This window comes from Carassius carassius, chromosome 22 (assembly GCF_963082965.1).
Source record: "Carassius carassius chromosome 22, fCarCar2.1, whole genome shotgun sequence".
Lineage (NCBI taxonomy): Eukaryota > Metazoa > Chordata > Actinopteri > Cypriniformes > Cyprinidae > Carassius > Carassius carassius.
In genome coordinates this window covers 21,270,702-21,294,177 of record NC_081776.1, presented here as the reverse complement: position 1 = coordinate 21,294,177, position 23,476 = coordinate 21,270,702, and the positions used below count along the sequence as shown (strand labels likewise).

The window sequence follows — 23,476 nt, the reverse complement described above, 5'->3', positions numbered from 1 at the left end:
ATCTCATCCAGCGACATTGCGTGTAGACCCGTGCCATCCTTTCATATACAATGAAGTGAAAATTCTGCATTCATGCTGGCTAACACTGCATGAAGGCAGTAATAGAATCCCTCTCATATTCATGTAACACATGGCCACGTCGTCCTGAGGTTTTGTGAAGTTTCAAAGGCCATATTGCTGCACTGGCCCGGTCCTGCAGATTTGCCTTATACAACGTTCGGGAGATTAGACCCTTCCGATCAGAGCAGGCCACACAACTCCTTGTCCAAGCTCTTTGTTTTCTCCAGACTGGGCTACTGTTATGCTCCCTTGGCGGGTCTTCCGGCACGTACTATCAAGCCTCTGCAACTTATCCAGGATGCAGGAGCGAGAGTGGTCTTCAACGAGCCAAAGAAAGCCCACGTCACACCTCTCTTCATAATATTGCACTGGCTACCAATAGCTGTTCGCATCTGATTCAAGATACTGATGTTTGCCTACAAGATAACCACTGGCTCTGCAGCAATATACCTAAAGTCGCTGGTTCAGACCTATGCTTGCGTTCTGCAAGTGAACGACGCCTCGTGGTGCCATCCCAAAGAGGCACAAAATCACTCTCAAGGACCTTTTCCTGGACTGTTCCCAGCTGGTGGATCGGCTTGCCTATCTCAATTCAATCAGCGGAGGCTTTAACCATTTTCAAAAAGTGTCTAAAAACTCATCCTTGTCTTCAACTTCTGCCCAATGAATACTAGCATTTGCCAAATGCTGTGTTTTGTCAAAGTTAACGCCCTGCTGGCTCAACGTAGCAGAAGACTGAAGTCTCTGTCTGCAGCCAAAGGATAGATCTGTCAGAATTGGGATTCGAACCCACGCCTCCAGGGGAGACTGCGACCTGAACGCAGCGCCTTAGACCGCTCGGCCATCCTGACACACTTGGTTGGCTAGGGATGGCCTGTTGGAGCCACACCTGAATGCACGGATCTAGAAGCTACTTATTCTCTGTTTGGGCGCCCTTTAGCCCACAAGCCTCGTTGGCGCAGTTAGGCAGCGCGTCAGTCTCATAATCTGAAGGTCGTGAGTTCGAGCCTCACACGGGGCAGAGTGGTGCTTTTTTCTGATCACTGAGAGCGCTTAGACCAGGGGTATCAAACTAAATTCCTTTAGGGCCCGAGCCCTGTAGAGTGTTCTTCCAACCCTTCTCAAACACACAAGGCATGTAGTTTTCAAATGAGCCTGAAGGCAATGATTAGTTGGATCAGGTGTGTTCAATCAGGCTTGAATCTAAACTCTGCAGGTCTCCGGCCTTCCAGGGACTGAGTTTGACACCCGTGGCTTAGAAAGAAAGAGTGAGGTTCTCTGTCCCCTTCCGTGTGGGTTTCCCTGTGTCTCCTGGGGGCAAAAGGCCACAGCTCCTCTTCAGGGAAGGTGAAATGATGTTTTGTGGAAAACTGTGAGGTTCCAGGTAAATTCCCTGAATCTCATCCAGCGACATTGCGTGTAGACCCGTGCCATCCTTTTGTACACAATGAAGTGAAAATACTGCATTCATGCTGGCTAACACTGAATGAAGGCAGTAATAGCATCCCTCTCATATTCATGTAACACATGGCCACATCCTCCTGAGGTTTTGTGAAGTTTCAATGGCCATAATGCTGCACTGGCCCGGTCCTGCAGATTTGCCTTATACAAAGTTCGGAAGATTAGACCCTTCCGATCAGAGCAGGCCACACAACTCCTTGTCCAAGCTCTTTGTTTTCTCCAGACTGGGCTACTGTTATGTTCCCTTGGCGGGTCTTCAAGCCTCTGCAACTGATCCAGGATGCAGCAGCGAGAGTGGTCTTAAACGAGCCAAAGAAAGCCCACGTCACACCTTTCTTCATAATTTTGCACTGGCTACCAATAGCTGTTCGCATCAGATTCAAGATACTGATGTTTGCCTAAAAGATAACCACTGGCTCTGCAGCAATATACCTAAAGTCGCTGGTTCAGACCTATGCTTGCGTTCTGCAAGTGAACGACGCCTCGTGGTGCCATCCCAAAGAGGCACAAAATCACTCTCAAGGACCTTTTCCTGGACTGTTCCCAGCTGGTGGATCGGCTTGCCTATCTCAATTCAATCAGCGGAGGCTTTAACCATTTTCAAAAAGTGTCTAAAAACTCATCCTTGTCTTCAACGCCTGCCCAATGAAAACTAGCATTTGCCAAATGCTGTGTTTTGTCAAAGTTGACATCCTGCTGGCTCAACGTAGCAGAAGACTGAAGTCTCTGTCTGCAGCCAAAGGATAGATCTGTCAGAAGTGGGATTCGAACACACGCCTCCAGGGGAGACTGCGACCTGAACGCAGCGCCTTAGACCGCTCGGCCATCCTGACACCCTTGATTGGCTAGGGATGGCCTGTTGGAGCCACACCTGAATGCAAGGATCTAGAAGCTACTTATTCTCTGTTTGGGCGCCCTTTATCCCACAAGCCTCGTTGGCGCAGTTAGGCAGCGCGTCAGTCTCATAATCTGAAGGTCGTGAGTTCGAGCCTCACACGGGGCAGAGTGGTGCTTTTTTTCTGATCACTGAGAGCGCTTAGACCAGGGGTATCAAACTAAATTCCTTTAGGGCCCGAGCCCTGTAGAGTGTTGTTCCAACCCTTCTCAAACACACAAGGCATGTAGTTTTCAAATGAGCCTGAAGGCCATGATTAGTTGGATCAGGTGTGTTCAATCAGGCTTGAATCTAAACTCTGCAGGTCTCCGGCCTTCCAGGGACTGAGTTTGACACCCGCGGATTAGAAAGAAAGAGTGAGGTTCTCTGTCCCCTTCCGTGTGGGTTTCCCTGTGTCTCCTGGGGGCAAAAGGCCACAGCTCCTCTTCAGGGCAGGTGAAATGATGTTTTGTGGAAAACTGTGAGGTTCCAGGTAAATTCCCTGAATCTCATCCAGCGACATTGCGTGTAGACCCGTGCCATCCTTTTATATACAATGAAGTGAAAATTCTGCATTCATGCTGGCTAACACTGAATGAAGGCAGTAATAGCATCCCTCTCATATTCATGTAACACATGGCCACATCCTCCTGAGGTTTTGTGAAGTTTCAAAGGCCATATTGCTGCACTGGCCCGGTCCTGCAGATTTGCCTTATACAAAGTTCTGAAGATTAGACCCTTCCGATCAGAGCAGGCCACACAACTCCTTGTCCAAGCTCTTTGTTTTCTCCAGACTGGGCTACTGTTATGCTCCCTTGGCGGGTCTTCCGGCACGTACTATCAAGCCTCTGCAACTGATCCAGGATGCAGCAGCGAGAGTGGTCTTAAACGAGCCAAAGAAAGCCCACGTCACACCTCTCTTCATAATTTTGCACTGGCTACCAATAGCTGTTCGCATCAGATTCAAGATACTGATGTTTGCCTACAAGATAACCACTGGCTCTGCAGCAATATACCTAAAGTCGCTGGTTCAGACCTATGCTTGCGTTCTGCAAGGGACTGAGTTTGACACCCGTGGCTAAGAAAGAAAGAGTGAGGTTCTCTGTCCCCTTCCGTGTGGGTTTCCCTGTGTCTCCTGGGGGCAAAATGCCACAGCTCCTCTTCAGGGCAGGTGAAATGAGGTTTTGTGGAAAACTGTGAGGTTCCAGGTAAATTCCCTGAATCTCATCCAGCGACATTGCGTGTAGACCCGTGCCATCCTTTCATATACAATGAAGTGAAAATTCTGCATTCATGCTGGCTAACACTGCATGAAGGCAGTAATAGAATCCCTCTCATATTCATGTAACACATGGCCACATCGTCCTGAGGTTTTGTGAAGTTTCAAAGGCCATATTGCTGCACTGGCCCGGTCCTGCAGATTTGCCTTATACAACGTTCGGGAGATTAGACCCTTCCGATCAGAGCAGGCCACACAACTCCTTGTCCAAGCTCTTTGTTTTCTCCAGACTGGGCTACTGTTATGCTCCCTTGGCGGGTCTTCCGGCACGTACTATCAAGCCTCTGCAACTGATCCAGGATGCAGCAGCGAGAGTGGTCTTAAACGAGCCAAAGAAAGCCCACGTCACACCTCTCTTCATAATTTTGCACTGGCTACCAATAGCTGTTCGCATCAGATTCAAGATACTGATGTTTGCCTACAAGATAACCACTGGCTCTGCAGCAATATACCTAAAGTCGCTGGTTCAGACCTATGCTTGCGTTCTGCAAGTGAACGACGCCTCGTGGTGCCATCCCAAAGAGGCACAAAATCACTCTCAAGGACCTTTTCCTGGACTGTTCCCAGCTGGTGGATCGGCTTGCCTATCTCAATTCAATCAGCGGAGGCTTTAACCATTTTCAAAAAGTGTCTAAAAACTCATCCTTGTCTTCAACTTCTGCCCAATGAATACTAGCATTTGCCAAATGCTGTGTTTTGTCAAAGTTAACGCCCTGCTGGCTCAACGTAGCAGAAGACTGAAGTCTCTGTCTGCAGCCAAAGGATAGATCTGTCAGAATTGGGATTCGAACCCACGCCTCCAGGGAAGACTGCGACCTGAACGCAGCGCCTTAGACCGCTCGGCCATCCTGACACACTTGGTTGGCTAGGGATGGCCTGTTGCAGCCACACCTGAATGCACGGATCTAGAAGCTACTTATTCTCTGTTTGGGCATCCTTTAGCCCACAAGCCTCGTTGGCGCAGTTAGGCAGCGCGTCAGTCTCATAATCTGAAGGTCGTGAGTTCGAGCCTCACACGGGGCAGAGTGGTGCTTTTTTCTGATCACTGAGAGCGCTTAGACCAGGGGTATCAAACTAAATTCCTTTAGGGCCCGAGCCCTGTAGAGTGTTCTTCCAACCCTTCTCAAACACACAAGGCATGTAGTTTTTAAATGAGCCTGAAGGCCATGATTAGTTGGATCAGGTGTGTTCAATCAGGCTTGAATCTAAACTCTGCAGGTCTCCGGCCTTCCAGGGACTGAGTTTGACACCCGTGGCTTAGAAAGAAAGAGTGAGGTTCTCTGTCCCCTTCCGTGTGGGTTTCCCTGTGTCTCCTGGGGGCAAAAGGCCACAGCTCCTCTTCAGGGCAGGTAAAATGATGTTTTGTGGAAAACTGTGAGGTTCCAGGTAAATTCCCTGAATCTCATCCAGCGACATTGCGTGTAGACCCGTGCCATCCTTTCATATACAATGAAGTGAAAATTCTGCATTCATGCTGGCTAACACTGCATGAAGGCAGTAATAGAATCCCTCTCATATTCATGTAACACATGGCCACGTCGTCCTGAGGTTTTGTGAAGTTTCAAAGGCCATATTGCTGCACTGGCCCGGTCCTGCAGATTTGCCTTATACAACGTTCGGGAGATTAGACCCTTCCGATCAGAGCAGGCCACACAACTCCTTGTCCAAGCTCTTTGTTTTCTCCAGACTGGGCTACTGTTATGCTCCCTTGGCGGGTCTTCCGGCACGTACTATCAAGCCTCTGCAACTGATCCAGGATGCAGCAGCGAGAGTGGTCTTCAACGAGCCAAAGAAAGCCCACGTCACACCTCTCTTCATAATTTTGCACTGGCTACCAATAGCTGTTCGCATCAGATTCAAGATACTGATGTTTGCCTACAAGATAACCACTGGCTCTGCAGCAATATACCTAAAGTCGCTGGTTCAGACCTATGCTTGCGTTCTGCAAGTGAACGACGCCTCGTGGTGCCATCCCAAAGAGGCACAAAATCACTCTCAAGGACCTTTTCCTGGACTGTTCCCAGCTGGTGGATCGGCTTGCCTATCTCAATTCAATCAGCGGAGGCTTTAACCATTTTCAAAAAGTGTCTAAAAACTCATCCTTGTCTTCAACGCTTGCCCAATGAATACTAGCATTTGCCAAATGCTGTGTTTTGTCAAAGTTAACACCCTGCTGGCTCAACGTAGCAGAAGACTGAAGTCTCTGTCTGCAGCCAAAGGATAGATCTGTCAGAAGTGGGATTCGAACCCACGCCTCCAGGGGAGACTGCGACCTGAACACAGCGCCTTAGACCGCTCGGCCATCCTGACACACTTGGTTGGCTAGGGATGGCCTGTTGGAGCCACACCTGAATGCACGGATCTAGAAGCTACTTATTCTCTATTTGGGCGCCCTTTAGCCCACAAGCCTCGTTGGCGCAGTTAGGCAGCGCGTCAGTCTCATAATCTGAAGGTCGTGAGTTCGAGCCTCACACGGGGCAGAGTGGTGCTTTTTTCTGATCACTGAGAGCGCTTAGACCAGGGGTATCAAACTAAATTCCTTTAGGGCCCGAGCCCTGTAGAGTGTTCTTCCAACCCTTCTCAAACACACAAGGCATGTAGTTTTCAAATGAGCCTGAAGGCCATGATTAGCTGGATCAGGTGTGTTCAATCAGGCTTGAATCTAAACTCTGCAGGTCTCCGGCCTTCCAGGGACTGAGTTTGACACCCGTGGCTTAGAAAGAAAGATTGAGGTTCTCTGTCCCCTTCCGTGTGGGTTTCCCTGTGTCTCCTGGGGTCAAAAGGCCACAGCTCCTCTTCAGGGAAGGTGAAATGATGTTTTGTGGAAAACTGTGAGGTTCCAGGTAAATTCCCTGAATCTCATCCAGCGACATTGCGTGTAGACCCGTGCCATCCTTTTGTACACAATGAAGTGAAAATACTGCATTCATGCTGGCTAACACTGAATGAAGGCAGTAATAGCATCCCTCTCATATTCATGTAACACATGGCCACATCCTCCTGAGGTTTTGTGAAGTTTCAATGGCCATATTGCTGCACTGGCCCGGTCCTGCAGATTTGCCTTATACAAAGTTCGGAAGATTAGACCCTTCCGATCAGAGCAGGCCACACAACTCCTTGTCCAAGCTCTTTGTTTTCTCCAGACTGGGCTACTGTTATGCTCCCTTGGCGGGTCTTCCGGCACGTACTATCAAGCCTCTGCAACTGATCCAGGATGCAGCAGCGAGAGTGGTCTTAAACTAGCCAAAGAAAGCCCACGTCACACCTCTCTTCATAATTTTGCACTGGCTACCAATAGCTGTTCGCATCAGATTCAAGATACTGATGTTTGCCTACAAGATAACCACTGGCTCTGCAGCAATATACCTAAAGTCGCTGGTCCAGACCTATGCTTGCGTTCTGCAAGTGAACGACGCCTCGTGGTGCCATCCCAAAGAGGCACAAAATCACTCTCAAGGACCTTTTCCTGGACTGTTCCCAGCTGGTGGATCGGTTTGCCTATCTCAATTCAATCAGCGGAGGCTTTAACCATTTTCAAAAAGTGTCTAAAAACTCATCCTTGTCTTCAACTTCTGCCCAATGAATACTAGCATTTGCCAAATGCTGTGTTTTGTCAAAGTTAACGCCCTGCTGGCTCAACGTAGCAGAAGACTGAAGTCTCTGTCTGCAGCCAAAGGATAGATCTGTCAGAAGTGGGATTCGAACCCACGCCTCCAGGGGAGACTGCGACCTGAACGCAGCGCCTTAGACCGCTCGGCCATCCTGACACACTTGGTTGGCTAGGGATGGCCTGTTGGAGCCACACCTGAATGCACGGATCTAGAAGCTACTTATTCTCTGTTTGGGCGCCCTTTAGCCCACAAGCCTCGTTGGCGCAGTTAGGCAGCGCGTCAGTCTCACAATCTGAAGGTCGTGAGTTCGAGCCTCACACGGGGCAGAGTGGTGCTTTTTTCTGATCACTGAGAGCGCTTAGACCAGGGGTATCAAACTAAATTCCTTTAGGGCCCGAGCCCTGTAGAGTGTTCTTCCAACCCTTCTCAAACACACAAGGCATGTAGTTTTCAAATGAGCCTGAAGGCCATGATTAGTTGGATCAGGTGTGTTCAATCAGGCTTGAATCTAAACTCTGCAGGTCTCCGGCCTTCCAGGGACTGAGTTTGACACCCGTGGCTTAGAAAGAAAGAGTGAGGTTCTCTGTCCCCTTCCGTGTGGGTTTCCCTGTGTCTCCTGGGGTCAAAAGGCCACAGCTCCTCTTCAGGGAAGGTGAAATGATGTTTTGTGGAAAACTGTGAGGTTCCAGGTAAATTCCCTGAATCTCATCCAGCGACATTGCGTGTAGACCCGTGCCATCCTTTTGTACACAATGAAGTGAAAATACTGCATTCATGCTGGCTAACACTGAATGAAGGCAGTAATAGCATCCCTCTCATATTCATGTAACACATGGCCACATCCTCCTGAGGTTTTGTGAAGTTTCAATGGCCATATTGCTGCACTGGCCCGGTCCTGCAGATTTGCCTTATACAAAGTTCGGAAGATTAGACCCTTCCGATCAGAGCAGGCCACACAACTCCTTGTCCAAGCTCTTTGTTTTCTCCAGACTGGGCTACTGTTATGCTCCCTTGGCGGGTCTTCCGGCACGTACTATCAAGCCTCTGCAACTGATCCAGGATGCAGCAGCGAGAGTGGTCTTAAACGAGCCAAAGAAAGCCCACGTCACACCTCTCTTCTTAATTTTGCACTGGCTACCAATAGCTGTTCGCATCAGATTCAAGATACTGATGTTTGCCTACAAGATAACCACTGGCTCTGCAGCAATATACCTAAAGTCGCTGGTTCAGACCTATGCTTGCGTTCTGCAAGTGAACGACGCCTCGTGGTGCCATCCCAAAGAGGCACAAAATCACTCTCAAGGACCTTTTCCTGGACTGTTCCCAGCTGGTGGATCGGCTTGCCTATCTCAATTCAAGCAGCGGAGGCTTTAACCATTTTCAAAAAGTGTCTAAAAACTCATCCTTGTCTTGAGTTCGAGCCTCACACGGGGCAGCGTGGTGCTTTTTTCTGATCACTGAGAGTGCTTAGACCAGGGGTATCAAACTAAATTCCTTTAGGGCCCGAGCCCTGTAGAGTGTTGTTCCAACCCTTCTCAAACACACAAGGCATGTAGTTTTCAAATGAGCCTGAAGGCCATGATTAGTTGGATCAGGTGTGTTCAATCAGGCTTGAATCTAAACTCTGCAGGTCTCCGGCCTTCCAGGGACTGAGTTTGACACCCGTGGCTTAGAAAGAAAGAGTGAGGTTCTCTGTCCCCTTCCGTGTGGGTTTCCCTGTGTCTCCTGGGGGCAAAAGGCCACAGCTCCTCTTCAGGGCAGGTGAAATGATGTTTTGTGGAAAACTGTGAGGTTCCAGGTAAATTCCCTGAATCTCATCCAGCGACATTGCGTGTAGACCCGTGCCATCCTTTTATATACAATGAAGTGAAAATTCTGCATTCATGCTGGCTAACACTGAATGAAGGCAGTAATAGCATCCCTCTCATATTCATGTAACACATGGCCACATCCTCCTGAGGTTTTGTGAAGTTTCAAAGGCCATATTGCTGCACTGGCCCGGTCCTGCAGATTTGCCTTATACAAAGTTCTAAAGATTAGACTCTTCCGATCAGAGCAGGCCACACAACTCCTTGTCCAAGCTCTTTGTTTTCTCCAGACTGGGCTACTGTTATGCTCCCTTGGCGGGTCTTCCGGCACGTACTATCAAGCCTCTGCAACTGATCCAGGATGCAGCAGCGAGAGTGGTCTTAAACGAGCCAAAGAAAGACCACGTCACACCTCTCTTCATAATTTTGCACTGGCTACCAATAGCTGTTCGCATCAGATTCAAGATACTGATGTTTGCCTACAAGATAACCACTGGCTCTGCAGCAATATACCTAAAGTCGCTGGTTCAGACCTATGCTTGCGTTCTGCAAGGGACTGAGTTTGACACCCGTGGCTAAGAAAGAAAGAGTGAGGTTCTCTGTCCCCTTCCGTGTGGGTTTCCCTGTGTCTCCTGGGGGCAAAATGCCACAGCTCCTCTTCAGGGCAGGTGAAATGAGGTTTTGTGGAAAACTGTGAGGTTCCAGGTAAATTCCCTGAATCTCATCCAGCGACATTGCGTGTAGACCCGTGCCATCCTTTCATATACAATGAAGTGAAAATTCTGCATTCATGCTGGCTAACACTGCATGAAGGCAGTAATAGAATCCCTCTCATATTCATGTAACACATGGCCACGTCGTCCTGAGGTTTTGTGAAGTTTCAAAGGCCATATTGCTGCACTGGCCCGGTCCTGCAGATTTGCCTTATACAACGTTCGGGAGATTAGACCCTTCCGATCAGAGCAGGCCACACAACTCCTTGTCCAAGCTCTTTGTTTTCTCCAGACTGGGCTACTGTTATGCTCCCTTGGCGGGTCTTCCGGCACGTACTATCAAGCCTCTGCAACTTATCCAGGATGCAGGAGCGAGAGTGGTCTTCAACGAGCCAAAGAAAGCCCACGTCACACCTCTCTTCATAATATTGCACTGGCTACCAATAGCTGTTCGCATCAGATTCAAGATACTGATGTTTGCCTACAAGATAACCACTGGCTCTGCAGCAATATACCTAAAGTCGCTGGTTCAGACCTATGCTTGCGTTCTGCAAGTGAACGACGCCTCGTGGTGCCATCCCAAAGAGGCACAAAATCACTCTCAAGGACCTTTTCCTGGACTGTTCCCAGCTGGTGGATCGGCTTGCCTATCTCAATTCAATCAGCGGAGGCTTTAACCATTTTCAAAAAGTGTCTAAAAACTCATCCTTGTCTTCAACTTCTGCCCAATGAATACTAGCATTTGCCAAATGCTGTGTTTTGTCAAAGTTAACGCCCTGCTGGCTCAACGTAGCAGAAGACTGAAGTCTCTGTCTGCAGCCAAAGGATAGATCTGTCAGAATTGGGATTCGAACCCACGCCTCCAGGGGAGACTGCGACCTGAACGCAGCGCCTTAGACCGCTCGGCCATCCTGACACACTTGGTTGGCTAGGGATGGCCTGTTGGAGCCACACCTGAATGCACGGATCTAGAAGCTACTTATTCTCTGTTTGGGCGCCCTTTAGCCCACAAGCCTCGTTGGCGCAGTTAGGCAGCGCGTCAGTCTCATAATCTGAAGGTCGTGAGTTCGAGCCTCACACGGGGCAGAGTGGTGCTTTTTTCTGATTACTGAGAGCGCTTAGACCAGGGGTATCAAACTAAATTCCTTTAGGGCCCGAGCCCTGTAGAGTGTTCTTCCAACCCTTCTCAAACACACAAGGCATGTAGTTTTCAAATGAGCCTGAAGGCCATGATTAGTTGGATCAGGTGTGTTCAATCAGGCTTGAATCTAAACTCTGCAGGTCTCCGGCCTTCCAGGGACTGAGTTTGACACCCGTGGCTTAGAAAGAAAGAGTGAGGTTCTCTGTCCCCTTCCGTGTGGGTTTCCCTGTGTCTCCTGGGGTCAAAAGGCCACAGCTCCTCTTCAGGGAAGGTGAAATGATGTTTTGTGGAAAACTGTGAGGTTCCAGGTAAATTCCCTGAATCTCATCCAGCGACATTGCGTGTAGACCCGTGCCATCCTTTTGTACACAATGAAGTGAAAATACTGCATTCATGCTGGCTAACACTGAATGAAGGCAGTAATAGCATCCCTCTCATATTCATGTAACACATGGCCACATCCTCCTGAGGTTTTGTGAAGTTTCAATGGCCATATTGCTGCACTGGCCCGGTCCTGCAGATTTGCCTTATACAAAGTTCGGAAGATTAGACCCTTCCGATCAGAGCAGGCCACACAACTCCTTGTCCAAGCTCTTTGTTTTCTCCAGACTGGGCTACTGTTATGCTCCCTTGGCGGGTCTTCCGGCACGTACTATCAAGCCTCTGCAACTGATCCAGGATGCAGCAGCGAGAGTGGTCTTAAACGAGCCAAAGAAAGCCCACGTCACACCTCTCTTCTTAATTTTGCACTGGCTACCAATAGCTGTTCGCATCAGATTCAAGATACTGATGTTTGCCTACAAGATAACCACTGGCTCTGCAGCAATATACCTAAAGTCGCTGGTTCAGACATATGCTTGCGTTCTGCAAGTGAACGACGCCTCGTGGTGCCATCCCAAAGAGGCACAAAATCACTCTCAAGGACCTTTTCCTGGACTGTTCCCAGCTGGTGGATCGGCTTGCCTATCTCAATTCAAGCAGCGGAGGCTTTAACCATTTTCAAAAAGTGTCTAAAAACTCATCCTTGTCTTGAGTTCGAGCCTCACACGGGGCAGCGTGGTGCTTTTTTCTGATCACTGAGAGTGCTTAGACCAGGGGTATCAAACTAAATTCCTTTAGGGCCCGAGCCCTGTAGAGTGTTGTTCCAACCCTTCTCAAACACACAAGGCATGTAGTTTTCAAATGAGCCTGAAGGCCATGATTAGTTGGATCAGGTGTGTTCAATCAGGCTTGAATCTAAACTCTGCAGGTCTCCGGCCTTCCAGGGACTGAGTTTGACACCCGTGGCTTAGAAAGAAAGAGTGAGGTTCTCTGTCCCCTTCCGTGTGGGTTTCCCTGTGTCTCCTGGGGGCAAAAGGCCACAGCTCCTCTTCAGGGCAGGTGAAATGATGTTTTGTGGAAAACTGTGAGGTTCCAGGTAAATTCCCTGAATCTCATCCAGCGACATTGCGTGTAGACCCGTGCCATCCTTTTATATACAATGAAGTGAAAATTCTGCATTCATGCTGGCTAACACTGAATGAAGGCAGTAATAGCATCCCTCTCATATTCATGTAACACATGGCCACATCCTCCTGAGGTTTTGTGAAGTTTCAAAGGCCATATTGCTGCACTGGCCCGGTCCTGCAGATTTGCCTTATACAAAGTTCTAAAGATTAGACTCTTCCGATCAGAGCAGGCCACACAACTCCTTGTCCAAGCTCTTTGTTTTCTCCAGACTGGGCTACTGTTATGCTCCCTTGGCGGGTCTTCCGGCACGTACTATCAAGCCTCTGCAACTGATCCAGGATGCAGCAGCGAGAGTGGTCTTAAACGAGCCAAAGAAAGACCACGTCACACCTCTCTTCATAATTTTGCACTGGCTACCAATAGCTGTTCGCATCAGATTCAAGATACTGATGTTTGCCTACAAGATAACCACTGGCTCTGCAGCAATATACCTAAAGTCGCTGGTTCAGACCTATGCTTGCGTTCTGCAAGGGACTGAGTTTGACACCCGTGGCTAAGAAAGAAAGAGTGAGGTTCTCTGTCCCCTTCCGTGTGGGTTTCCCTGTGTCTCCTGGGGGCAAAATGCCACAGCTCCTCTTCAGGGCAGGTGAAATGAGGTTTTGTGGAAAACTGTGAGGTTCCAGGTAAATTCCCTGAATCTCATCCAGCGACATTGCGTGTAGACCCGTGCCATCCTTTCATATACAATGAAGTGAAAATTCTGCATTCATGCTGGCTAACACTGCATGAAGGCAGTAATAGAATCCCTCTCATATTCATGTAACACATGGCCACGTCGTCCTGAGGTTTTGTGAAGTTTCAAAGGCCATATTGCTGCACTGGCCCGGTCCTGCAGATTTGCCTTATACAACGTTCGGGAGATTAGACCCTTCCGATCAGAGCAGGCCACACAACTCCTTGTCCAAGCTCTTTGTTTTCTCCAGACTGGGCTACTGTTATGCTCCCTTGGCGGGTCTTCCGGCACGTACTATCAAGCCTCTGCAACTTATCCAGGATGCAGGAGCGAGAGTGGTCTTCAACGAGCCAAAGAAAGCCCACGTCACACCTCTCTTCATAATATTGCACTGGCTACCAATAGCTGTTCGCATCTGATTCAAGATACTGATGTTTGCCTACAAGATAACCACTGGCTCTGCAGCAATATACCTAAAGTCGCTGGTTCAGACCTATGCTTGCGTTCTGCAAGTGAACGACGCCTCGTGGTGCCATCCCAAAGAGGCACAAAATCACTCTCAAGGACCTTTTCCTGGACTGTTCCCAGCTGGTGGATCGGCTTGCCTATCTCAATTCAATCAGCGGAGGCTTTAACCATTTTCAAAAAGTGTCTAAAAACTCATCCTTGTCTTCAACTTCTGCCCAATGAATACTAGCATTTGCCAAATGCTGTGTTTTGTCAAAGTTAACGCCCTGCTGGCTCAACGTAGCAGAAGACTGAAGTCTCTGTCTGCAGCCAAAGGATAGATCTGTCAGAATTGGGATTCGAACCCACGCCTCCAGGGGAGACTGCGACCTGAACGCAGCGCCTTAGACCGCTCGGCCATCCTGACACACTTGGTTGGCTAGGGATGGCCTGTTGGAGCCACACCTGAATGCACGGATCTAGAAGCTACTTATTCTCTGTTTGGGCGCCCTTTAGCCCACAAGCCTCGTTGGCGCAGTTAGGCAGCGCGTCAGTCTCATAATCTGAAGGTCGTGAGTTCGAGCCTCACACGGGGCAGAGTGGTGCTTTTTTCTGATCACTGAGAGCGCTTAGACCAGGGGTATCAAACTAAATTCCTTTAGGGCCCGAGCCCTGTAGAGTGTTCTTCCAACCCTTCTCAAACACACAAGGCATGTAGTTTTCAAATGAGCCTGAAGGCAATGATTAGTTGGATCAGGTGTGTTCAATCAGGCTTGAATCTAAACTCTGCAGGTCTCCGGCCTTCCAGGGACTGAGTTTGACACCCGTGGCTTAGAAAGAAAGAGTGAGGTTCTCTGTCCCCTTCCGTGTGGGTTTCCCTGTGTCTCCTGGGGGCAAAAGGCCACAGCTCCTCTTCAGGGAAGGTGAAATGATGTTTTGTGGAAAACTGTGAGGTTCCAGGTAAATTCCCTGAATCTCATCCAGCGACATTGCGTGTAGACCCGTGCCATCCTTTTGTACACAATGAAGTGAAAATACTGCATTCATGCTGGCTAACACTGAATGAAGGCAGTAATAGCATCCCTCTCATATTCATGTAACACATGGCCACATCCTCCTGAGGTTTTGTGAAGTTTCAATGGCCATAATGCTGCACTGGCCCGGTCCTGCAGATTTGCCTTATACAAAGTTCGGAAGATTAGACCCTTCCGATCAGAGCAGGCCACACAACTCCTTGTCCAAGCTCTTTGTTTTCTCCAGACTGGGCTACTGTTATGTTCCCTTGGCGGGTCTTCAAGCCTCTGCAACTGATCCAGGATGCAGCAGCGAGAGTGGTCTTAAACGAGCCAAAGAAAGCCCACGTCACACCTTTCTTCATAATTTTGCACTGGCTACCAATAGCTGTTCGCATCAGATTCAAGATACTGATGTTTGCCTAAAAGATAACCACTGGCTCTGCAGCAATATACCTAAAGTCGCTGGTTCAGACCTATGCTTGCGTTCTGCAAGTGAACGACGCCTCGTGGTGCCATCCCAAAGAGGCACAAAATCACTCTCAAGGACCTTTTCCTGGACTGTTCCCAGCTGGTGGATCGGCTTGCCTATCTCAATTCAATCAGCGGAGGCTTTAACCATTTTCAAAAAGTGTCTAAAAACTCATCCTTGTCTTCAACGCCTGCCCAATGAAAACTAGCATTTGCCAAATGCTGTGTTTTGTCAAAGTTGACATCCTGCTGGCTCAACGTAGCAGAAGACTGAAGTCTCTGTCTGCAGCCAAAGGATAGATCTGTCAGAAGTGGGATTCGAACACACGCCTCCAGGGGAGACTGCGACCTGAACGCAGCGCCTTAGACCGCTCGGCCATCCTGACACCCTTGATTGGCTAGGGATGGCCTGTTGGAGCCACACCTGAATGCAAGGATCTAGAAGCTACTTATTCTCTGTTTGGGCGCCCTTTATCCCACAAGCCTCGTTGGCGCAGTTAGGCAGCGCGTCAGTCTCATAATCTGAAGGTCGTGAGTTCGAGCCTCACACGGGGCAGAGTGGTGCTTTTTTTCTGATCACTGAGAGCGCTTAGACCAGGGGTATCAAACTAAATTCCTTTAGGGCCCGAGCCCTGTAGAGTGTTGTTCCAACCCTTCTCAAACACACAAGGCATGTAGTTTTCAAATGAGCCTGAAGGCCATGATTAGTTGGATCAGGTGTGTTCAATCAGGCTTGAATCTAAACTCTGCAGGTCTCCGGCCTTCCAGGGACTGAGTTTGACACCCGCGGATTAGAAAGAAAGAGTGAGGTTCTCTGTCCCCTTCCGTGTGGGTTTCCCTGTGTCTCCTGGGGGCAAAAGGCCACAGCTCCTCTTCAGGGCAGGTGAAATGATGTTTTGTGGAAAACTGTGAGGTTCCAGGTAAATTCCCTGAATCTCATCCAGCGACATTGCGTGTAGACCCGTGCCATCCTTTTATATACAATGAAGTGAAAATTCTGCATTCATGCTGGCTAACACTGAATGAAGGCAGTAATAGCATCCCTCTCATATTCATGTAACACATGGCCACATCCTCCTGAGGTTTTGTGAAGTTTCAAAGGCCATATTGCTGCACTGGCCCGGTCCTGCAGATTTGCCTTATACAAAGTTCTGAAGATTAGACCCTTCCGATCAGAGCAGGCCACACAACTCCTTGTCCAAGCTCTTTGTTTTCTCCAGACTGGGCTACTGTTATGCTCCCTTGGCGGGTCTTCCGGCACGTACTATCAAGCCTCTGCAACTGATCCAGGATGCAGCAGCGAGAGTGGTCTTAAACGAGCCAAAGAAAGCCCACGTCACACCTCTCTTCATAATTTTGCACTGGCTACCAATAGCTGTTCGCATCAGATTCAAGATACTGATGTTTGCCTACAAGATAACCACTGGCTCTGCAGCAATATACCTAAAGTCGCTGGTTCAGACCTATGCTTGCGTTCTGCAAGGGACTGAGTTTGACACCCGTGGCTAAGAAAGAAAGAGTGAGGTTCTCTGTCCCCTTCCGTGTGGGTTTCCCTGTGTCTCCTGGGGGCAAAATGCCACAGCTCCTCTTCAGGGCAGGTGAAATGAGGTTTTGTGGAAAACTGTGAGGTTCCAGGTAAATTCCCTGAATCTCATCCAGCGACATTGCGTGTAGACCCGTGCCATCCTTTCATATACAATGAAGTGAAAATTCTGCATTCATGCTGGCTAACACTGCATGAAGGCAGTAATAGAATCCCTCTCATATTCATGTAACACATGGCCACATCGTCCTGAGGTTTTGTGAAGTTTCAAAGGCCATATTGCTGCACTGGCCCGGTCCTGCAGATTTGCCTTATACAACGTTCGGGAGATTAGACCCTTCCGATCAGAGCAGGCCACACAACTCCTTGTCCAAGCTCTTTGTTTTCTCCAGACTGGGCTACTGTTATGCTCCCTTGGCGGGTCTTCCGGCACGTACTATCAAGCCTCTGCAACTGATCCAGGATGCAGCAGCGAGAGTGGTCTTAAACGAGCCAAAGAAAGCCCACGTCACACCTCTCTTCATAATTTTGCACTGGCTACCAATAGCTGTTCGCATCAGATTCAAGATACTGATGTTTGCCTACAAGATAACCACTGGCTCTGCAGCAATATACCTAAAGTCGCTGGTTCAGACCTATGCTTGCGTTCTGCAAGTGAACGACGCCTCGTGGTGCCATCCCAAAGAGGCACAAAATCACTCTCAAGGACCTTTTCCTGGACTGTTCCCAGCTGGTGGATCGGCTTGCCTATCTCAATTCAATCAGCGGAGGCTTTAACCATTTTCAAAAAGTGTCTAAAAACTCATCCTTGTCTTCAACTTCTGCCCAATGAATACTAGCATTTGCCAAATGCTGTGTTTTGTCAAAGTTAACGCCCTGCTGGCTCAACGTAGCAGAAGACTGAAGTCTCTGTCTGCAGCCAAAGGATAGATCTGTCAGAAGTGGGATTCGAACCCACGCCTCCAGGGGAGACTGCGACCTGAACGCAGCGCCTTAGACCGCTCGGCCATCCTGACACACTTGGTTGGCTAGGGATGGCCTGTTGGAGCCACACCTGAATGCACGGATCTAGAAGCTACTTATTCTCTGTTTGGGCGCCCTTTAGCCCACAAGCCTCGTTGGCGCAGTTAGGCAGCGCGTCAGTCTCACAATCTGAAGGTCGTGAGTTCGAGCCTCACACGGGGCAGAGTGGTGCTTTTTTCTGATCACTGAGAGCGCTTAGACCAGGGGTATCAAACTAAATTCTTTAGGGCCCGAGCCCTGTAGAGTGTTCTTCCAACCCTTCTCAAACACACAAGGCATGTAGTTTTCAAATGAGCCTGAAGGCCATGATTAGTTGGATCAGGTGTGTTCAATCAGGCTTGAATCTAAACTCTGCAGGTCTCCGGCCTTCCAGGGACTGAGTTTGACACCCGTGGCTTAGAAAGAAAGAGTGAGGTTCTCTGTCCCCTTCCGTGTGGGTTTCCCTGTGTCTCCTGGGGTCAAAAGGCCACAGCTCCTCTTCAGGGAAGGTGAAATGATGTTTTGTGGAAAACTGTGAGGTTCCAGGTAAATTCCCTGAATCTCATCCAGCGACATTGCGTGTAGACCCGTGCCATCCTTTTGTACACAATGAAGTGAAAATACTGCATTCATGCTGGCTAACACTGAATGAAGGCAGTAATAGCATCCCTCTCATATTCATGTAACACATGGCCACATCCTCCTGAGGTTTTGTGAAGTTTCAATGGCCATATTGCTGCACTGGCCCGGTCCTGCAGATTTGCCTTATACAAAGTTCGGAAGATTAGACCCTTCCGATCAGAGCAGGCCACACAACTCCTTGTCCAAGCTCTTTGTTTTCTCCAGACTGGGCTACTGTTATGCTCCCTTGGCGGGTCTTCCGGCACGTACTATCAAGCCTCTGCAACTGATCCAGGATGCAGCAGCGAGAGTGGTCTTAAACGAGCCAAAGAAAGCCCACGTCACACCTCTCTTCTTAATTTTGCACTGGCTACCAATAGCTGTTCGCATCAGATTCAAGATACTGATGTTTGCCTACAAGATAACCACTGGCTCTGCAGCAATATACCTAAAGTCGCTGGTTCAGACCTATGCTTGCGTTCTGCAAGTGAACGACGCCTCGTGGTGCCATCCCAAAGAGGCACAAAATCACTCTCAAGGACCTTTTCCTGGACTGTTCCCAGCTGGTGGATCGGCTTGCCTATCTCAATTCAAGCAGCGGAGGCTTTAACCATTTTCAAAAAGTGTCTAAAAACTCATCCTTGTCTTGAGTTCGAGCCTCACACGGGGCAGCGTGGTGCTTTTTTCTGATCACTGAGAGTGCTTAGACCAGGGGTATCAAACTAAATTCCTTTAGGGCCCGAGCCCTGTAGAGTGTTGTTCCAACCCTTCTCAAACACACAAGGCATGTAGTTTTCAAATGAGCCTGAAGGCCATGATTAGTTGGATCAGGTGTGTTCAATCAGGCTTGAATCTAAACTCTGCAGGTCTCCGGCCTTCCAGGGACTGAGTTTGACACCCGTGGCTTAGAAAGAAAGAGTGAGGTTCTCTGTCCCCTTCCGTGTGGGTTTCCCTGTGTCTCCTGGGGGCAAAAGGCCACAGCTCCTCTTCAGGGCAGGTGAAATGATGTTTTGTGGAAAACTGTGAGGTTCCAGGTAAATTCCCTGAATCTCATCCAGCGACATTGCGTGTAGACCCGTGCCATCCTTTTATATACAATGAAGTGAAAATTCTGCATTCATGCTGGCTAACACTGAATGAAGGCAGTAATAGCATCCCTCTCATATTCATGTAACACATGGCCACATCCTCTTGAGGTTTTGTGAAGTTTCAAAGGCCATATTGCTGCACTGGCCCGGTCCTGCAGATTTGCCTTATACAAAGTTCTAAAGATTAGACTCTTCCGATCAGAGCAGGCCACACAACTCCTTGTCCAAGCTCTTTGTTTTCTCCAGACTGGGCTACTGTTATGCTCCCTTGGCGGGTCTTCCGGCACGTATTATCAAGCCTCTGCAACTGATCCAGGATGCAGCAGCGAGAGTGGTCTTAAACGAGCCAAAGAAAGACCACGTCACACCTCTCTTCATAATTTTGCACTGGCTACCAATAGCTGTTCGCATCAGATTCAAGATACTGATGTTTGCCTACAAGATAACCACTGGCTCTGCAGCAATATACCTAAAGTCGCTGGTTCAGACCTATGCTTGCGTTCTGCAAGGGACTGAGTTTGACACCCGTGGCTAAGAAAGAAAGAGTGAGGTTCTCTGTCCCCTTCCGTGTGGGTTTCCCTGTGTCTCCTGGGGGCAAAATGCCACAGCTCCTCTTCAGGGCAGGTGAAATGAGGTTTTGTGGAAAACTGTGAGGTTCCAGGTAAATTCCCTGAATCTCATCCAGCGACATTGCGTGTAGACCCGTGCCATCCTTTCATATACAATGAAGTGAAAATTCTGCATTCATGCTGGCTAACACTGCATGAAGGCAGTAATAGAATCCCTCTCATATTCATGTAACACATGGCCACGTCGTCCTGAGGTTTTGTGAAGTTTCAAAGGCCATATTGCTGCACTGGCCCGGTCCTGCAGATTTGCCTTATACAACGTTCGGGAGATTAGACCCTTCCGATCAGAGCAGGCCACACAACTCCTTGTCCAAGCTCTTTGTTTTCTCCAGACTGGGCTACTGTTATGCTCCCTTGGCGGGTCTTCCGGCACGTACTATCAAGCCTCTGCAACTTATCCAGGATGCAGGAGCGAGAGTGGTCTTCAACGAGCCAAAGAAAGCCCACGTCACACCTCTCTTCATAATATTGCACTGGCTACCAATAGCTGTTCGCATCAGATTCAAGATACTGATGTTTGCCTACAAGATAACCACTGGCTCTGCAGCAATATACCTAAAGTCGCTGGTTCAGACCTATGCTTGCGTTCTGCAAGTGAACGACGCCTCGTGGTGCCATCCCAAAGAGGCACAAAATCACTCTCAAGGACCTTTTCCTGGACTGTTCCCAGCTGGTGGATCGGCTTGCCTATCTCAATTCAATCAGCGGAGGCTTTAACCATTTTCAAAAAGTGTCTAAAAACTCATCCTTGTCTTCAACTTCTGCCCAATGAATACTAGCATTTGCCAAATGCTGTGTTTTGTCAAAGTTAACGCCCTGCTGGCTCAACGTAGCAGAAGACTGAAGTCTCTGTCTGCAGCCAAAGGATAGATCTGTCAGAATTGGGATTCGAACCCACGCCTCCAGGGGAGACTGCGACCTGAACGCAGCGCCTTAGACCGCTCGGCCATCCTGACACACTTGGTTGGCTAGGGATGGCCTGTTGGAGCCACACCTGAATGCACGGATCTAGAAGCTACTTATTCTCTGTTTGGGCGCCCTTTAGCCCACAAGCCTCGTTGGCGCAGTTAGGCAGCGCGTCAGTCTCATAATCTGAAGGTCGTGAGTTCGAGCCTCACACGGGGCAGAGTGGTGCTTTTTTCTGATCACTGAGAGCGCTTAGACCAGGGGTATCAAACTAAATTCCTTTAGGGCCCGAGCCCTGTAGAGTGTTCTTCCAACCCTTCTCAAACACACAAGGCATGTAGTTTTCAAATGAGCCTGAAGGCAATGATTAGTTGGATCAGGTGTGTTCAATCAGGCTTGAATCTAAACTCTGCAGGTCTCCGGCCTTCCAGGGACTGAGTTTGACACCCGTGGCTTAAAAAGAAAGAGTGAGGTTCTCTGTCCCCTTCCGTGTGGGTTTCCCTGTGTCTCCTGGGGGCAAAAGGCCACAGCTCCTCTTCAGGGAAGGTGAAATGATGTTTTGTGGAAAACTGTGAGGTTCCAGGTAAATTCCCTGAATCTCATCCAGCGACATTGCGTGTAGACCCGTGCCATCCTTTTGTACACAATGAAGTGAAAATACTGCATTCATGCTGGCTAACACTGAATGAAGGCAGTAATAGCATCCCTCTCATATTCATGTAACACATGGCCACATCCTCCTGAGGTTTTGTGAAGTTTCAATGGCCATAATGCTGCACTGGCCCGGTCCTGCAGATTTGCCTTATACAAAGTTCGGAAGATTAGACCCTTCCGATCAGAGCAGGCCACACAACTCCTTGTCCAAGCTCTTTGTTTTCTCCAGACTGGGCTACTGTTATGCTCCCTTGGCGGGTCTTCCGGCACGTACTATCAAGCCTCTGCAACTGATCCAGGATGCAGCAGCGAGAGTGGTCTTAAACGAGCCAAAGAAAGCCCACGTCACACCTCTCTTCATAATTTTGCACTGGCTACCAATAGCTGTTCGCATCAGATTCAAGATACTGATGTTTGCCTACAAGATAACCACTGGCTCTGCAGCAATATACCTAAAGTCGCTGGTTCAGACCTATGCTTGCGTTCTGCAAGGGACTGAGTTTGACACCCGTGGCTAAGAAAGAAAGAGTGAGGTTCTCTGTCCCCTTCCGTGTGGGTTTCCCTGTGTCTCCTGGGGGCAAAATGCCACAGCTCCTCTTCAGGGCAGGTGAAATGAGGTTTTGTGGAAAACTGTGAGGTTCCAGGTAAATTCCCTGAATCTCATCCAGCGACATTGCGTGTAGACCCGTGCCATCCTTTCATATACAATGAAGTGAAAATTCTGCATTCATGCTGGCTAACACTGCATGAAGGCAGTAATAGAATCCCTCTCATATTCATGTAACACATGGCCACATCGTCCTGAGGTTTTGTGAAGTTTCAAAGGCCATATTGCTGCACTGGCCCGGTCCTGCAGATTTGCCTTATACAACGTTCGGGAGATTAGACCCTTCCGATCAGAGCAGGCCACACAACTCCTTGTCCAAGCTCTTTGTTTTCTCCAGACTGGGCTACTGTTATGCTCCCTTGGCGGGTCTTCCGGCACGTACTATCAAGCCTCTGCAACTGATCCAGGATGCAGCAGCGAGAGTGGTCTTAAACGAGCCAAAGAAAGCCCACGTCACACCTCTCTTCATAATTTTGCACTGGCTACCAATAGCTGTTCGCATCAGATTCAAGATACTGATGTTTGCCTACAAGATAACCACTGGCTCTGCAGCAATATACCTAAAGTCGCTGGTTCAGACCTATGCTTGCGTTCTGCAAGTGAACGACGCCTCGTGGTGCCATCCCAAAGAGGCACAAAATCACTCTCAAGGACCTTTTCCTGGACTGTTCCCAGCTGGTGGATCGGCTTGCCTATCTCAATTCAATCAGCGGAGGCTTTAACCATTTTCAAAAAGTGTCTAAAAACTCATCCTTGTCTTCAACTTCTGCCCAATGAATACTAGCATTTGCCAAATGCTGTGTTTTGTCAAAGTTAACGCCCTGCTGGCTCAACGTAGCAGAAGACTGAAGTCTCTGTCTGCAGCCAAAGGATAGATCTGTCAGAAGTGGGATTCGAACCCACGCCTCCAGGGGAGACTGCGACCTGAACGCAGCGCCTTAGACCGCTCGGCCATCCTGACACACTTGGTTGGCTAGGGATGGCCTGTTGGAGCCACACGTGAATGCACGGATCTAGAAGCTACTTATTCTCTGTTTGGGCGCCCTTTAGCCCACAAGCCTCGTTGGCGCAGTTAGGCAGCGCGTCAGTCTCACAATCTGAAGGTCGTGAGTTCGAGCCTCACACGGGGCAGAGTGGTGCTTTTTTCTGATCACTGAGAGCGCTTAGACCAGGGGTATCAAACTAAATTCTTTAGGGCCCGAGCCCTGTAGAGTGTTCTTCCAACCCTTCTCAAACACACAAGGCATGTAGTTTTCAAATGAGCCTGAAGGCCATGATTAGTTGGATCAGGTGTGTTCAATCAGGCTTGAATCTAAACTCTGCAGGTCTCCGGCCTTCCAGGGACTGAGTTTGACACCCGTGGCTT

At 49.0% G+C, this 23,476-nt stretch overlaps 22 non-coding genes across 22 annotated transcripts; 11 read left to right on the top strand and 11 right to left on the bottom strand.

Moving 5' to 3' along the window:
* Positions 1-828: 828 nt before the first annotated feature.
* trnal-cag (transfer RNA leucine (anticodon CAG)) lies at positions 829-911 on the bottom strand. The gene has a single exon. It is a non-coding gene; the product is annotated as a tRNA-Leu (tRNA).
* Positions 912-1,007: 96 nt separating this feature from the next.
* Positions 1,008-1,081, top strand: trnam-cau (transfer RNA methionine (anticodon CAU)). Its single transcript has one exon. It is a non-coding gene; the product is annotated as a tRNA-Met (tRNA).
* Positions 1,082-2,271: 1,190 nt separating this feature from the next.
* trnal-cag (transfer RNA leucine (anticodon CAG)) lies at positions 2,272-2,354 on the bottom strand. The gene has a single exon. It is a non-coding gene; the product is annotated as a tRNA-Leu (tRNA).
* Positions 2,355-2,450: 96 nt separating this feature from the next.
* Positions 2,451-2,524, top strand: trnam-cau (transfer RNA methionine (anticodon CAU)). The gene has a single exon. It is a non-coding gene; the product is annotated as a tRNA-Met (tRNA).
* Positions 2,525-4,444: 1,920 nt separating this feature from the next.
* On the bottom strand, positions 4,445-4,527 carry trnal-cag (transfer RNA leucine (anticodon CAG)). Its single transcript has one exon. It is a non-coding gene; the product is annotated as a tRNA-Leu (tRNA).
* Positions 4,528-4,623: 96 nt separating this feature from the next.
* trnam-cau (transfer RNA methionine (anticodon CAU)) lies at positions 4,624-4,697 on the top strand. Its single transcript has one exon. It is a non-coding gene; the product is annotated as a tRNA-Met (tRNA).
* Positions 4,698-5,901: 1,204 nt separating this feature from the next.
* trnal-cag (transfer RNA leucine (anticodon CAG)) lies at positions 5,902-5,984 on the bottom strand. Its single transcript has one exon. It is a non-coding gene; the product is annotated as a tRNA-Leu (tRNA).
* A 96-nt stretch (positions 5,985-6,080) lies between these two features.
* On the top strand, positions 6,081-6,154 carry trnam-cau (transfer RNA methionine (anticodon CAU)). The gene has a single exon. It is a non-coding gene; the product is annotated as a tRNA-Met (tRNA).
* A 1,204-nt stretch (positions 6,155-7,358) lies between these two features.
* trnal-cag (transfer RNA leucine (anticodon CAG)) lies at positions 7,359-7,441 on the bottom strand. The gene has a single exon. It is a non-coding gene; the product is annotated as a tRNA-Leu (tRNA).
* Positions 7,442-7,537: 96 nt separating this feature from the next.
* Positions 7,538-7,611, top strand: trnav-cac (transfer RNA valine (anticodon CAC)). Its single transcript has one exon. It is a non-coding gene; the product is annotated as a tRNA-Val (tRNA).
* A 3,028-nt stretch (positions 7,612-10,639) lies between these two features.
* Positions 10,640-10,722, bottom strand: trnal-cag (transfer RNA leucine (anticodon CAG)). The gene has a single exon. It is a non-coding gene; the product is annotated as a tRNA-Leu (tRNA).
* Positions 10,723-10,818: 96 nt separating this feature from the next.
* trnam-cau (transfer RNA methionine (anticodon CAU)) lies at positions 10,819-10,892 on the top strand. Its single transcript has one exon. It is a non-coding gene; the product is annotated as a tRNA-Met (tRNA).
* A 3,028-nt stretch (positions 10,893-13,920) lies between these two features.
* On the bottom strand, positions 13,921-14,003 carry trnal-cag (transfer RNA leucine (anticodon CAG)). Its single transcript has one exon. It is a non-coding gene; the product is annotated as a tRNA-Leu (tRNA).
* Positions 14,004-14,099: 96 nt separating this feature from the next.
* Positions 14,100-14,173, top strand: trnam-cau (transfer RNA methionine (anticodon CAU)). Its single transcript has one exon. It is a non-coding gene; the product is annotated as a tRNA-Met (tRNA).
* A 1,190-nt stretch (positions 14,174-15,363) lies between these two features.
* trnal-cag (transfer RNA leucine (anticodon CAG)) lies at positions 15,364-15,446 on the bottom strand. Its single transcript has one exon. It is a non-coding gene; the product is annotated as a tRNA-Leu (tRNA).
* A 96-nt stretch (positions 15,447-15,542) lies between these two features.
* Positions 15,543-15,616, top strand: trnam-cau (transfer RNA methionine (anticodon CAU)). The gene has a single exon. It is a non-coding gene; the product is annotated as a tRNA-Met (tRNA).
* A 1,920-nt stretch (positions 15,617-17,536) lies between these two features.
* trnal-cag (transfer RNA leucine (anticodon CAG)) lies at positions 17,537-17,619 on the bottom strand. Its single transcript has one exon. It is a non-coding gene; the product is annotated as a tRNA-Leu (tRNA).
* A 96-nt stretch (positions 17,620-17,715) lies between these two features.
* Positions 17,716-17,789, top strand: trnav-cac (transfer RNA valine (anticodon CAC)). The gene has a single exon. It is a non-coding gene; the product is annotated as a tRNA-Val (tRNA).
* Positions 17,790-20,816: 3,027 nt separating this feature from the next.
* Positions 20,817-20,899, bottom strand: trnal-cag (transfer RNA leucine (anticodon CAG)). The gene has a single exon. It is a non-coding gene; the product is annotated as a tRNA-Leu (tRNA).
* A 96-nt stretch (positions 20,900-20,995) lies between these two features.
* On the top strand, positions 20,996-21,069 carry trnam-cau (transfer RNA methionine (anticodon CAU)). The gene has a single exon. It is a non-coding gene; the product is annotated as a tRNA-Met (tRNA).
* A 1,919-nt stretch (positions 21,070-22,988) lies between these two features.
* Positions 22,989-23,071, bottom strand: trnal-cag (transfer RNA leucine (anticodon CAG)). Its single transcript has one exon. It is a non-coding gene; the product is annotated as a tRNA-Leu (tRNA).
* Positions 23,072-23,167: 96 nt separating this feature from the next.
* trnav-cac (transfer RNA valine (anticodon CAC)) lies at positions 23,168-23,241 on the top strand. The gene has a single exon. It is a non-coding gene; the product is annotated as a tRNA-Val (tRNA).
* The last annotated feature ends 235 nt before the right edge of the window (positions 23,242-23,476 follow it).